The 15,382-nt window shown below is 50.5% G+C and overlaps 1 protein-coding gene across 2 annotated transcripts in view; it reads left to right on the forward strand.

Annotated features, from left to right (window-relative positions):
• GJC2 (gap junction protein gamma 2) overlaps positions 1-15,382 on the forward strand; it is a 30,485-nt gene that overhangs the window by 7,884 nt on the left and 7,219 nt on the right. The window contains exon 1 of one of the 2 annotated variants that reach the window (XM_079300040.1): positions 12,113-13,132. The exons of the other annotated variant lie outside the window; for it this stretch is intronic. The gene's annotated coding sequence lies outside the window, so the exon portion shown is untranslated. Of the gene's footprint in view, positions 1-12,112; positions 13,133-15,382 lie in introns of those variants that run through there. 2 annotated transcript variants of the gene reach the window in all.

The raw sequence follows: 15,382 nt of genomic DNA on the forward strand, positions 1-15,382 counted from the left end.
GAGGGTCTGGAGCCCCAGGAAAGGCTGAGAGAGCTGGGAAAGGGGCTGAGCTGGAGAAAAGGGGATCAGGGGAAATTCTGACTCTGCACAACTCCCAGACAGGAGGGGACAGCCAGGGAAATTTGGGCTCTGCTCTCAGGGAACAGGGACAGGAGGAGAGAGAACAGCCTCAATTAGCAGCAGGGGAGTTTTAGACTGGATATTAGGGAAAAATTCTCCCCTTAAAGGTGGTCAGCAATTGGAAAAAGCTGCCCAGGGCAGTGGTGGAGCCACCATCCCTGGAAATGTTCAAATACCAGTGATGTGAACCTGGGGACATGGTTTGAGGTGCACACAGCAGTGTTGGGTTGGACTTGATGATCTTAGAGCTCATTCAACCTTAATGACTCTTCATAATTAATCCAGTAGGGCTCATCCAGCAAGGCCACCCCTCCACCAAACTTTTGGCTTCTCCTTTGGGTTGAACACCCCACATGCCATCTGCAGCCCCTTGGGCTTGCAGCCCTCCACCCCTGGCTGTGCCCTGGCTCCACAAATACCTCTGGAAATGGATGTCAGGGGCACTTCCAGCAGCAGCAGAGGGGTCAGTTCCTGTGGGATGGAGGCTGCTGCCCTCATTTCAATAGCTGGAACTAGGTGTAGTTCAGCTGCCCCTGTTGTGAGACCAGCAGGTTGATTTAGTGCCTGGAAAGGCCTGAAATATTTTGCTCCCAGTGCCTGACAGAGGATGGCTGGCAGGAAACGAGCTCCAAGGCAGGGCAGGTTTTGCTGGTTCTCTCATTTTCCACCAGTTTTTTGGAAATTCTTGGCAATTAACTGGAGAGCAGCAAAGAAGGGCTTGGGCCAAAGGAGAAATCCCGCTTGGTCAGCTGGATTTTTGGGAGGGGTGGAGTGAGAGCTGTGAATGGGCAGCAGGACAAGGGCTGGATCTGCTCTGCTGAGATTGGGGTGCTCATTTTTGGGGCCAGCAGCACGAGTGAAATGAGACACAAAGAGGGGTTGATATGGAATTCTGTCCCTGCAGAAGAGGCACATCCATGATGCAGTTGGTTGGGATCAGGTCCCACATGTGACAGGGTGACAATGCCATACAGAAACCTTCTGTGGGACATCCTGGGCTTGGTTGGGATATTTTCTTGGCCACCCTCCACCCCAGGGCTGTGCTGGTGCTGACAATCCCAGTTTGCAGGACTCTCACAGCTCAAGAGAAGACAAAACCAATTATTTCCCTCATTCTCTTTGGGAGAGGAGGAAATCAGAGAGTCCTGTGGCATGGGTGGAAGGGATGTTAAAGATCATCTGGCTCCCAAAAGGAGAATGCAGGCACCAATCCCATCCCCTCCACATGCTGAGCAAGCACTGGAGCCCATCCCCTGTGTGACACAGGGGGAATAGGGAATAAAGGGTAGGGAAGAGGGATCTCCTGCTCATTTCTGCCTGGAGGCAGACAGGGCTGAACAAGCAGCACTGACAGGAGCTCCAGAGGATTCAAGTGGAGGCTCCAAGGCTTTGAGGTCAGTAGGAACCAAAAAACATCCAGGAAAAAAGGTGACAGTGGATGTAGATCTGCTTTTAAATGACCCAAGGCAGCTCAAGGCTCTGTATTTATCACTCAGTGAATCAGGTGCCACCACTCAGGTGTGGGATTGCTGCTCTGGCTCCAGGCCCCCCATGATTTGGGGTTTGGTTCGTGTTATTTCTTCAGTTTCTCAGAAACACAGATGGTGTGTGGTTTCTTAATTGTTTCTGTCTGGGGGCTGAAAGGAGGATGACTTGGAGAGGAAGGGAGGGAAAGAAGCAGAGATGGAAAGAGTGAATTTTCAAGAAGAGCCTCCCACCACTTCATCTTCTTTCCTCAGCTTCTGGTAATGACCAGGCTCAGTGATTGCAGCTTTTCACTCCAGAAAATTCTAAGGGGGTTTCCTGGAATATTGAAATACTGACATATTTCCTGGAATATTGAAATGTGGTGGTCTGGGTGCACAGCCAGTGACCACCACTCCTCAGCTGAGCAGCAACAGACTGAGACATATCCCCAAAACTTCCTGGAGGTCAGAGACTCTGGCCTGGCATTTTTAAGGTCTATTTATCATTAAGTGAAGGAGAATGAGGTTTTTTTTTTCTCTTAAATACCCTCTTTCCACAGCTTTTTCTGTGCTGTTTGCCTCTTTAAACTTAGCAGAGGAGGCTGAACCAGCCCTGGGCTGGCAGAAAGTGTGGAAGAAATGTGAGCACCAGACTGGGAGCCTGGGAAGGGGCTCCCTGCATGTCACAGAGGGATTTTAATATTATGGTGAATTAAACCATGACTGCAACATCCTCTGTGTCCCATGCCCAGCCTCACAGTGGAGCTCCAGCCACCCCTGCCTGGGAACCAGATTCACCAGGGGTGATGGAGGGTTTGGTGTGAACAGGGCAGAGCTCACCTGAGCTGCTCATTTCTCCAGCAAAACCTGCACCCAGGGAAGATCTCTGCATCCTGAAAACAAAGAGCCTCATCTCCCTGCCCCGTGTCTCAGGCTGTGGCTCAGCCCTGAGCTCAGCAGCGCTGCTGGCTCCAGGCACAGCCAGCAGCTGCAGATTCCTGTGAAACAGCCATGGCAGAGCTTCCTCCTCCTCCTCCTCCTCCTCCTCACTGTGCCCATTCATGAAACTCCCCAGCTGGATGGACCTGGGCACAGCAGTTGATGTTGGCGCGTTTTTTCCCCGCGCCAGCCAAGGGAGGTCGAAGGCTCTGAGGGATTTCATCTGTGTTTGCACAGCTGGCTTCCACATTATCCTTTCTTTTCCATATTACCCTTTCTTCTCTCCAGCTTTTTGCTGCTGCTGCCTGCCCAGAACAGCCTGTGGGCAAGCAGAGTGTGTGCTGATGTGGGCAGTGAGTGGTGCTGTCCCCAGGACTGGTGACAGCCCAGGGGTCACCAACGAAGTGACCATCAACAAAAACACAGCGAGTTCCACCTCAATGTGAGGAAAAACTTCTTCCCATGGGGGTGGCAGAGCTCTGGAGCAGCTGCCCAGGGAGGGAGTGGAGTTTCCCTTTCTGGAGACATCCCAAACCCAAACTAGATGAGTTCCTGTGTCACCTATTCCAGGTTTCTCTCTCTGGAGACATCCCAAACCCAGACTGGGTGAGTTCCTGTGCCACCTATTCCAGGTTTCTCTCTCTGGAGACATCCCAAACCCAAACTAGATGAGTTCCTGTGCCCCTGCTCCAGGTGACCCTGCCTTGTCAGGGGGCTTCTCTCTTGTCTGGGTGATCTCCAGAGATCTTCCATCCTCAACAATCCTGGGATTCTGTGATTCCATGGCTGCACAGCCCCTTGGTGTTTAATCATTGAGGGTTGAACCTGGAAGGGATTTTGTGTTACTGCAGTGGGACCAGGCAAAGGGTCCTGTCTGGGGAGGAAGGTGCCATCCCATAATGGTCCCCTGGCTGCCAGATCTGGCTCCTTTATCCTGGCACAGTGTGGGGTGAAGCAGGAGCCAGCCTGGTCCATCCTTTGGCAGGACAGGGCAGGGTTGGGAACTGCCTTGGCCTGGAGACAATGGGATCAGGAGAACCTTTGGGACCATGGCCCAAACCTGGGCACACTGTGAGTCTGGGGAGGGCTCCAGGGTTTGGAGAAGGGGGATTGGGGGTGTGGTGTGGGGTTTGGGGCTTTGGGTAGGTTTGGTGGTGTTGGTGTAGGTTTGGTGGTCTGAATTTGGTGCTGCTGGTGTGGGGTTTGGGATTCGGTGCTGTGGTATAGCTTTTTGTGGTGTTGCTGTAGGGTTTGGTGCTCCTGTAGGGTTTGGTGCTGCTGTAGGGTTTGGTGCTGCTGTAGGGTTTAGTTCTCCTGTAGGGTTTGGTGCTGCTGTAGGGTTTGGTGTTGCTGTAGAGTTAGTTCTGCTGCAGGGTTTGGTGCTGCTGCAGGGTTTGGTGCTCCTGCAGGGTTTGCTGAGTGGCAGGTGTGTGTCCATGTCCAGGGTGCAGGGGATGCAGCAGGTGCTGCTGGATGCCCACACACTCAGCACTGCAGCTCCCAGGGCAGCCTTTGCTCTGGCAGCAGCGTGGCCCAGCTGGCACTGCCTCCACTCCACCTGCATGCCAGCCTGGGGACACCTTCCCCACGTCACTGTCCCCCTGCTGAGGGGACACTGGGACCCTGATCCAACCCCCCTCCAGCCCCACCTGCCCTGGGGATGGACAGACAGCCATGGGATGGACAGACAGACAGCCCTGGGATGGTCAGACAGCCCTGGGATGGACAGACAGACAGCCCTGGGATGGACAGACAGCCATGGGGTGGACAGAGAGCTCTGGGATGGACAGAGAGCTCTGGGATGGACAGACAGCCATGGAATGGACAGACAGCCATGGGATGGACAGACAGACAACCCTGGGATGGACAGACACGTGTCCCTCCTTGGCACAGGGATCTGGCTCTGTCAGATGTGAGGCAGGAGTTGCTGATCTCTGTGGGTGGTGTCACCCCTGTAACACGCGCAGGGAGGTTCCTGTCCCTGCTCCTGTCCCTGTCCCTGTCCCTGCCCTGTCCCTGTCCTGTCCCTGTCCCTGCCCTGTCCCTGCTCCTGTCCCTGTCCCTGCCCTGTCCCTGCTCTCCCTCAGCTCAGCCCCTCAGTGCCCCAGGAGCTGCAGCCCCTGCTGATCCTCGCCCCATCCTGGAGCTCTGGGAAGGTACAGTGCTGCTCACCCAGCCTGGGCTCTCCTCCAGGCATTTCTTTCTCATCCTGCTGCTCTCTGCATGCAAACCTGGCTGTGTAATTAGCTCTGTGTGTAATTACCTACGGGGTTGTTGAATATTTGCTGGTGATATTGGTGTGAAATATCTCGGTGAGCAGAGGAGGAACCTGCCCCAGCCATGCTGGGAACCCGGCCAGAAGGGTAGGAAAGCACTTGTAGAAATAATGTTTCCTTTTTTTCCTTATTTTCTGTTTTGTCTGTTAACTAAGAACAGCTGGCAAGAGCACATCCAACCCATTTGCTGCTTTATTTTTCATGCTCAAGTCTCTGTCTTCCCTTTTAACTCTGTTTAGGTCTAATTAGTAATGGGGAAATGGGCCACAAGTCACATCTAAGTGTCTTGGACTATTACTTTGGCATTTTCCTTCTTGTCTTCATAGAATCCCAGAATGATTTGGGTTGGAGGAGACCTTAAAGATCCTCTCATTCCAACCCCTGCCAGGGACACCTTCCCCTATCCCAGGTTGTTCCAAGCCCCATCCAGCTCAGTCTGGGATGGAGAGGACACAGCCTCTCTGGGCAACTTATTCTTGTCTTCAATACAATTTTATTACATCATCAATTACATATCAATATAATTTTAAAGTTGATGTTGGATTTCTTTATCATAAATATTTTATTATCATATAGAAAATCCAGGTGTGCAGGGGGCTGAGCTCAGGAGGACATTTTAATGCTTTGGGGTGGCAAGTGTGCAGCAGGTAAATTTGGGGAGGGCACAGGGATGGGTTTATATGGTGGAGAGAAGGGTTTGACAGCTGTTCCCAGCCCTTGTCCCCCTTTGCACAACACTTGGATCCTGGAGCAGCCTTGCTGTTGCAGCTCTGTCTGACCTGCCAAGTCAGAGCTTTCTCCAAAGCCAAAAAATTGGGAAATAGATAAAATAGATATCCCAGCAATGAGTGTTGGAATCTGCAGAAGGGTTTGGTATTGCAGATATTATGGTTTGGGTAAAATTTAGTCTTATCTCACAAGTCCTGCTGCCTGAGCTCCACTCCAGCCCCTGGAAGGAGAGTTCCTGTGCTGGGTGATGGTTTGAGGGAGCAGAGGAGGGACCCCAGGTGAGCAGAGGGATGGAGAGCATCCCCTGTGGGGAAGGGCTGAGGGAATTGGGATTGTTCAGCCTGGAAAGAGTGACCTTGGAGCCCTTTCTTGTGGCTAAAGGGGCTCCAAGAGAGCTGGAGGGGGGACAGGACAAGGGAGAATGGCTTTAAATTGATAGAGAGTAGCTTCAGATGAGATATTAGCAATAAATTCTTCCCTGTGAGGGTGGTGAGCCCTGGCACAGGGTGCCCAGAGAAGCTGTGGCTGCCCCTGGCAGTGTCCAAGGCCAGGCTGGACAGGGCTTGGATCACCCTGGGACAGTGGAAGGTGTCCCAGCCCGTGGCAGGGGTTGGAACTGGATGGGTTTTAGGATCCCTTCCATCCCAAACCCTTCTGGGATGCTGTGATTCTGTTCCTGGCAGAGGAGACTGAGAACTGGGCACCAAAGCAGGACCTTGAAGCTGCTCTCAATCCCAGCAGCTGCTCCAAATCTCCCCCAGGGGATCTTGAACCACCTCAGAGCTGTAAAGATTGCTGAGAGCAGCAAGGCATGAGCTGTGCCCCAAGGATGGTGAAGGACAGGACAGTCCTCAGTGGTCCAGGCTCTGGCCAGGGCAGCACAGGGGAACATCCTGAACATCCTGGACCTGGTGCAAATACCTGGGCTGGGTCCTGTGGGTCCTGTTCCTGGAAAAATTCATGGAGCACTTGCTCACTGCAAACTCCTGGGCCTGTTAGAATGGAGAGGTTTCTATAATACCAACTTTGGTTGGCAAATTACAGATATTTTTGCATTTATAAAAAAATAGAATAATAGGATTGTTTAATATCATCACCAGTTAACCATCATAACCACCCCTAAACCAGGTCCCCAGTGCCACATCCACACAGTTTTGAACACTTCCAGTGCTGGTGACTCCACCACTGCCCTGGGCAGTTTGTTCCAATGTTTTACAATTCTCTCTGTGAAGGATTTTCCCCTCACATCCAATCCAAACCTCCCCTGGTGCAACTTGAGGCCATTTATTCTTGTCCTGTCAGTTGTTTTCTGAGAGAAGATGAAAACATTGAACAATTTGGGCCATTTCTCCTGGCTGGGTGTGAGCAGGCTGTGCCATCTGCTGCAGTGGCTGTCCCTGTGTCTGACATGCATGAGGTGTGTGATGACAGAAGTGACACCATCACTTTTTCCACTGGGAAAAAAAGAGCCAAACTCTCAGGGTCAGCAGCTTGACTGTGACATTGCAAAGCATTTTCCACACACAAAACCACCCCAAACCTGTGAGTGCTGCAGGTGTTTGCAAGAGGAGATTGGGGAGGAAAGCTGGAGGAGGTGTTGAGCATGTCCTGTTTTCAAAGAACTGTGCAATCATGGGATGGTTTGGGTTGGAAGGGACCTTAAAGCTCATTCAGTTCCAAATCCTGCCATGGGCAGGGACACTTTCCACTGTCCCAGGCTGCTCCAAGTGTCCAACCTGGCCTTGGACACTTCCAGGAAGCCTCTCTGGGAATTCTATTCCAGTCCCTTCTCACCCTCCCAGCCAGGAATTCCTTCCCAATATCCAACCTAAATCCATCCTTATGTCCTGTCCCTCCATCCCTTGTCCCCAGTCCCTCTCCAGCTCTCCTGGAGCCCCTTTAGTCCCTGGCAGGGTCTCTGAGCTTTCCCTGGATCCTTCTCCTCCCCAGATGAACATTCCCTGCTCTCTTTCTGCTGTCTGTCCTTAAGGTGTTGCTGCTCCCATCCCCTTCCCTCTTCCCACACTGACACACTGGGAATGTGGTTTTTGTGCAGCTGAAAAACAGGGGAGAATGTTCCTTTCATACACTTGGCAGCAGTCAGGGACCTCACCCAGCAGCTCCTGAATGCAGCTCAGGATTTGGGGATGGGCTTCCAACCTCTCCTGACCCCTTTTCCTGGGGCTCTTCCAGCTCCCTCCCAACACTCCATCTCTGCCCATCCACAGGTGTGAGAGGAAAAAAAAAACCATCAACCCCACACCTTTCTGGAGCAGCCAAAAATGAGTCCATTTCCCTTTTATTTTTTTTTTCCAGCATTCCCCAACCTTTCCCATACACCCTGACCCTTTTTCCTCTGCCCCCACCTGCACTAAGGCACTGCTGTGTGGTGAACTGTGCATGGAGGAATGTCCACATGGACAACAGCAGGAGGAGGAGATGAGCACTGAACTCTTGCCCAGGGAAGGATTTCCTCTGCTTTTAATTGAATTGTTTTAATTTTATAATCTTTTTTTTTCACTCTTTTGTACAAGTTCAGGGAGGTCTAGAGCAAGTCAAGCCTGGCTTGGCTTCACAGGGCTGGCAACACCAAGTGGAAATTTTATTGTTTCCTGTTATGAGAGCCCAGGGAGCCTCTTTGGGATTTCAGGAGAAACAGGGGCAGCTCCAGCTCCAGGGATGACCCTGATGGGTGGGGTTGGAGATGCCCTTTCATTGCCAGTGCTTCTCCTGCTACTTCAGGAAAGGGAAGCAAATAGAGGAGGGAATAATGGCTCGATTTGACCCCTGGCTATCGAGGCAGATGTTTTCTTTGGAGCAGGAATAGATGCTGGGGAAAAAATGCAAAATGCTGTAAAGGGCTTTGCTGAGTCCCTTATTGCCACCCCTCAGTACATCCCCTGTGTCATCTCACCACCACCTCAGCACAAGGGCTCCCCTCAGGAAAAATTAATGTATTTTTTACTCAGCATTGAAATTTTTCTCAAGAATGTGTCCATCTCTGCTGGGAAGGGCTGGAATAAATTGCTTCTGCTCTCCAGCTCAGGTTTAAACATTTCCTCTGGGCTTTTGTTCTTTAGAATTTAAATCTGATTGTTATTTAACAATATCAGATATTTTTTAGGTTGTTTTCAAAGTGAAGTGCTTTTACCTTTCTGCATATCTGAAGGAAACTTTCCCTTGTTTTTCAGCAGAAATGTTATTTATTCTGCTAACAGCACTGGCTTTTGGCTCCAGGCACAAACCAATGCAAACTTCACAGAAATTCCATTTCCTGACCTATCTTTGTGCTAACTGAGGCATAACTGTGGTCCAAATGTCATGGCAGCTCAGAGCCAGAGTTTACATTTTCAGAGTGCATGAAGGAAAACATCCCTCACCTCGCTTTCAAACACTCTTGCATTATTCAGCCAAAATCCCCACAGGCTTTGGAAAAATGTGTAAGACCAGATTTTCTCTGTTTCATCCTTGCAAAGAGCCAGAGACCAACCACATAATTCTTTTCCAGATCAAAACCTTCTTGGGTTCATCCAGCAAGCAGAGCTGGATGCAGGATAAAAATCAACCTGATGGTGAATAAATAGAGATTTTACCTTTCTGTCCTTCAAATGACACATTTGGACTGGGGTTATTGTCACCACTGCCCTGAAATTCCACACAGAGGTTTGTGATGAAACAGATTTTAGCAACAGACCCTGGCACAGCTTTTTTTTCTGCTTGTAAATTGTTTTTTTAAGGGAGTTAAGGTTTTGGCTGAGTTCTTAGGATGTGAGTCCTGATTAGCCCCAAATCTTGGAGAGCACCCAAAGCTCTGTGTGAAGGAGGGGAGAAGTTTGCAGCACTGGGATGGTTTTGGTGTTAAATCAGGGAGTGTGGTGGGGCTGGAGACCCTGGGCTGGCACAGGTGAGTCCAGCAGCACTGGGGCCATTCCCACCTGCTCCCTCCTGCCTCTGCCTCCTGGGGCAGCCAGCCTTATCCTGCATCCCACCACCCTTGAATTGCTGGCTGGGTTTCTGTTTCAGGAGGAGCTGGGCTGTTCCTGTCCCCAGGTGTGGCTCCCACACCCATTAACCCCAGTTCTATCCCAGTCTGGTGCTTCCAGCCTTGCTGGGAGGTGCTGGGCTGTCCCAAAGCACACAGCCCAAGGCAGTGACACAGCTTGGGGACACAACTGGGGCTGCTGAAGGCTCTCCAGCCATGAAGGAATGGCTCCCGTGGGAGCTGGTGGCCTTTTTCCCACCAGGAAACTCAAATGGAGATGTCCCATCTTGAAGGGGATAAAACCTCAGCCTGCCTCCCTTGTGACTCTGACCCCCTTTTCCCCAAAACTGCCACCAAATTACTGCCAAATAAGAATAATAACACAGCTCCCTGGGTTTTAGTCTATGCAAAAGGAGAAGGAATATTTTCCAAATGCCAGTATTCTTTTTTAGCAGTGCCTTTGCCACAATTTCCATCACAAATCCCTTTCAAAGTGGATGGCACCACAGCCACCAAGGTGAGGATGAGTCCTGCATCCCATGTCCAAAAATCAGGGAAAAAAAGTTTAGTGAAGGTAATCCAAAAGGAAAAAGAACTAAAGCTGCTGCTTCACATTTTGCTCTTGCTTGTGGCGTTCAAACGTTTTTGCTTCTCAGATGGGAAATTCCATCATCTCAAAACGTCAAATCCAACAATAATCAATAAGGTAAAATGATGGTGCTTTTAATTTATTCCAATTTCATCACATTTGTCTCAACACAGTGAGCCTTGTTTTAAAAACATTTACACAAGGATGCATTCATTGCATTTAGTTTAAAAACTGAACAAACAAACATCCAAAAAAGGAAAATTAGAGAAGAAAACAGCCTGTCAGTATAATCCAGCACAGAGCTTTGTAGGTTTGTGCTCAGAGTGGGAAATTATGATCACTCCTCATCCCTGATGCAGCAGGGAGATGTTACACCAGGTCTCATTATCATTGGTGACAGCACTTATTTATTTCAATAGGACATTTAAATAAATATGTATAGATCCCTGCTCTGAAACACAAGTGGTGCCTGGGGGAGAGGTGGATTGGAGAGGTGACTCCCAGCATTGCACTCTAGAATTATACAAAGCTCCATCACACCCTTTCCCCTCTGTCTCCTCTCTTTTATTCCCATTTCTCATAGCCAGGCTTTGAACTGAGCACAGGGGATGCTGCAGGGGTGGGTTTTCCCCTGTACACTCATTTATGGCTCTGCCTCCTTCCCTGGGTGGTGGTTTGGTGATGGGAAGCCCTCAGCCCCTGCCTGTGTGATGGCTGGAGCAGCAGCAGATGTTGCCTGACCTGCCTGAAGCACAGATGCCCCAAAAAACTTTGCCCAGACATGAGTGCTGTGAGTATAAATAACCCTGATGGTTAGAAAGCAAAGAGCCTGGAAACTCTGCCTGGCCCAGGGGACTGGGACCATGCTGAGCTGCCTTTTATCTCTGCAGCCCTGCAGAGCCTGGGAGCTGCTCTCAGCTGGTTATTTTTAAATAACCAATAACACTTCCCTGCAGCTCTGTCCCACACCAGCAGCAGCAGGTGGGGCTTGCACCACAGGTCTTTGGTGGGAATCAGCTCTTGATGCCATCCCTGAGCTCTTGGTGCCATCCCTGAGCTCTTGGTGCCATTCCTGAGCTCTTGGTGCCATCCCTGAGCTATTGATGCCATCCCTGAGCTATTGGTTGCCATCCCTGAGCTATTGGTGCCATCCCTGAGCTCTTGGTTGCCATCCATGAGTTCTTGCTGCCATCCCTGAGCTCTTGGTGCCATCTTTGAGCTCTTGGTGCCATCCCTGAGCTCTTGGTTGCCATCCATGAGTTCTTGCTGCCATCCCTGAGCTCTTGGTGCCATCTTTGAGCTCTTGGTGCCATCCCTGAGCTCTTGGTGCCATCCCTGAGCTCTTGGTGCCATCTTTGAGCTCTTGGTGCCATCCCTGAGCTCTTGGTGCCATCTTTGAGCTCTTGGTGCCATCTTTGAGCTCTTGGTGCCATCCCTGAGCTCTGGTGATGTCACAGGGTGTGGCTTTCAGGTGGGACATGTCTCAGAATATTCATGTGGAGTGACCACGAGGTGAGCCACTGCTGTCTCCAGAGTTTGAGGGGAAGGAGGTCACAGTCCCAGCAGGCTGGAGGCCAATCCCTGACCCTGCAGTAAACAGGGACAATGTGGCCTCATCCTGCTGCATATTCTCCATCTCATAGTGAGAGATCTCCAGGGAGGCTGGGGTGGGTTTGGAGATCTCCAGCCCTGGAACCTCCCTGTGCCCTTTGGGGGAGAAGGCTGTCAGTGTGCCACGTGCTGAAACATGAAGCCACAGTTGTGGTATTTTAACTTTTTTAGAGGTTTTTTTCTCAAAAATGCCCCCCAAACCCTGTTTTTACTGGTGTGGCTTGTTCCCACAAAGGTGTGCTTATCCCTGCACCTCACTCAGCTGATAGGCTTTTCCTGACTATCACAGGTGACTAATTCCAAACAGGGAATTAACTTATCAGCAATGCTGAGTGAGTAATTAGTTTATAACAGGAATGTTGCTGCAATAAAATGCAGCAGATGCTGCTCCTTGCAAGAGCACCAGGCAACCAGTCCCAATGAGTAGGAATTGCCCTTCCAGGTCCACTCAGGCTTTTTGGGAAAGCAGAGCTCTGAATATCCTGCTTTGTCAGCACCAGGGAGAAAAGTTCCTGATAAACCACATGGTTTCCAACATCCCCCTTAACCCCAGTGCAGATCTTCCCAATTTTTCTGCCCTCAGAGATCCTTTCCATGACCTGGCCTGACTTTCTGCCCTGACTCTCCATTTGCACCTCAGCAGACATCCCCAGCCCTGCTGCTGCTGGGATGGCAATGCCAAAGCTCCCGGTGGATGGAGCAGGTGATCCTTGGACCATCAGGGTTTTCAGGTGCTTTTCTTTTTGCAAATCACCTGCCTCAGGATTCTGGTGCATCCCCATCCCGGGTGCTCTTTCCAGCAGCTGCAAGGAGGCCAGAAAATCTCTGTTGGTGTTCAAAACCCCTTTCCCATCCTTCCACCAGCTTGGAGAGAAGGGAACCCCCTCCTTCAGGGACAGCTTTGTGGGAGTGCAGCAAAGCAGGAGCTCCAGGGCAGTTTTCCCCACTAGCAAGCTTTCCCTCCTTTTTAATTTTTTTAAATTTTTTTTTTCACCCCCAGCATCCAAGCAACTTTTGCCAGAATGTGTTTTCCACATGTTCCCTGTTAGTCATGCTCTCACAAATCTCACAAGCCGGTGCTATTCATTTACTCCCGACCGACACAAGGGCTCGGCAGCAAAATTCCAGGCAGCGCTGCTGAAGCCAGACCCGGAGGCTTGTTTGGATTTAAACCCCGTGCCTTTCTCTCGCCTGATGTGTCTGTAAAGCACCTTCCCGAGGCTTGGCGAGGGGCAGGAGGGTGGGCACAGCCGCTGGGGCTGCGGCAAAGGCGGGGTCTGATCGAGCTTTAAATACTGCCCAACCGCTGGAGCACAGCTGGACCGAGCCTGCGGGGCTTGAGCCGGGGCAAGGAGCAGGGATTGAGGCACAGGAATGTCGGTGGAGGAGGGAAAGCCACCGCCAGAAGCATCATGTGTCTGTAAGTAGAATTTTTTTCTCCCCCCTCCACCTTGTTTCCTCTGTAGTTCAGGCAGCGGAGAGAGAAGAGTGCAGAATGGAAGGGCATCCAGCTAAAATAATTTATTTTTTCATTCTTTGGTATATTTTAAACTCAGTTTTTAAAGTTTTCCCAGCTCCTACAGCTGTGCCTGTGGTTGTGTGGAGGGCTCAGCAGGTTTTGGGAGGACGTGGAGCCAACAGCTCATTCCTGTAATGGTTACACACAGTTTTGGGGACTTTAGGAGTTGGTTTGAGCAGCCCAGTCTCTCCTTTGTAGCTGTTCTGAAGTGAAGCTTGTAGCCTGTGTGTGTTCAGATGCTGTGTGTCACCTCTGGAGGTGGCATGGGATGATGGATGACTGAATGAATGGAGGTCAAAGCCACAGGGATGGGAAATCCTTTCTCAGAAGATAATTGAGCTGCCTGAACCACCTCATCTAATCCATCTACCTGCTGCAGATCCACTCAGATTTTTTTTTTTTTTTTTAACCTAGACTGCAAAACTTTCACACTGCACAGAGGAACTGGGTTTGTAGCAGGTGAAAAGCTGCAAAAATCCATGTTCTGTGCTTTGATGGTTGGGATTGTGAGGAGAGGAGACACAGCTTTTTCCTGGTGCCAATCTATTCATCAGCACTGTGAACAAGTCCTTCCTTGGAAGCTTGTTTTGTTTAAAATTGATTCCAAAGCATCATGGTGCACTAAACTCTCACCCAAGCAATTAAAAACATTGAAATCCCAGTTTAGCCTTTGTAGCCAGTGAATCCTAAATCCCACTGGAAATTTAACCAAACTGATTTGCAGGGAGGGGATTTTAGCTCATTCTCTTGGCTCCTGCTCTCAAACAGTGCCAGGAGGGCACACACAGGGCTGCAATCCCAAGGTGTCACCCCAAACATTGGGGTCCCAGGGTGCAGGAACAGCTCAGGGTGCTTCCTGCAGATGTTCCTGTAGATCCAGATGTGCAGGGGGCTGAGCTGCAGGGGCAGTGGCAGCACCCACATCTCAGGGTGGTGCCTGGTAACCAGGGATGGTCTTCTCAAAGCAACAACCCATCATTTCTGCTATTTTACAGCTTCTTTCCTTTTCCTTGGCTTAGGAGATTTGGGAGCACTTAACTGGGATCTTCTTTCTAAAATGAGACAGGGGGTGCTCTGCTAACAACCCTGAAAAATACCAGTTCAAAACTTGAATATTTACTCCAAAAGCTGTCACAACCTTGGTCAGACCCTCCCTACCACCCCCAAACAGCTTCTGGGAGGTGCATTGGAGCTTTGGGAATTGTGTCTATGGGTAAGATTTGCAAAATGCTGAATTATCCCCAATGTAGGCTTCAGAAAACCTTCAGAGGAGCACTGAATTTTGGATGATAAACCATAGGACATTCAAAGTGCATTTTTAAGAAGAATTTGGGGTTTGTAGCTAATTTGGGGTGCAGATGGGAGCTGGTGGGGGGCTGGACACCTGTGTGGGGCCAGCCAAGGTGGGGCTGCATCCAACCCTGCCCAATCCACACCCGGATGCTCCACAGACAGATGCACCATGCCCCACACCCTGCAGGGTCTTCCCTTCCCAGCCCCTGTCAGCTGGAGCTTGGCTGAGTGCCTGGAGTAATTCTGCAAATCATTCAACAGCCCAGTTTGCCCATATCTGAATGTGAACACAACAGAGGAAGAGTTAAAGACCCCTTAGGGTGTACCCATTGTAAGGAAGCAAAAAAAGGCAGCACTCAAAGAGGGAACCTCCCCATCTCACCCCTGAATAAACCACATTTCCTCAATAAATAAAGAACATCTCAGTGGGCATCACTTCTCATGTCCCACCTGCACAGTTGTCCAAGGCATCACTTTTGGGGCAGGAGAGGAGGATTCTGGTCCCAGCAGCTTTGAGGGCAGACAGGAGAATTCCCCCACCTCTCCTTTTTTATGACCCAGCTGTTTCTCCCCTCCCTGCCTCAGTTTCCCCAGGAGAAGCACAGCACCATCTGCAGAGCTCTCCCACAGGCTCAGCCCAGCGTGTGAAGACTTGGGGGCTTGTGTTCACAGGGGATTTGTTTGATCTGGAAATAGCAGGGTTAGAAAATTCCATCTGCCTGTTCTCCAGAGCCCTCAACAGGGGCAGAGCTGAGCAAACCAGAGCTGAGCAACCCAGCTCTGCTTGGCTCCTGTCCTGGGAAGCAGCAGGAGCAAAATCACATTCCAGAGTGGCTGGATGTGGAGAACAGTGCGTGT

Source organism: Erithacus rubecula (genome assembly GCF_903797595.1).
Source record: "Erithacus rubecula genome assembly, chromosome: 3".
Taxonomy (NCBI): Eukaryota; Metazoa; Chordata; class Aves; order Passeriformes; family Muscicapidae; genus Erithacus; species Erithacus rubecula.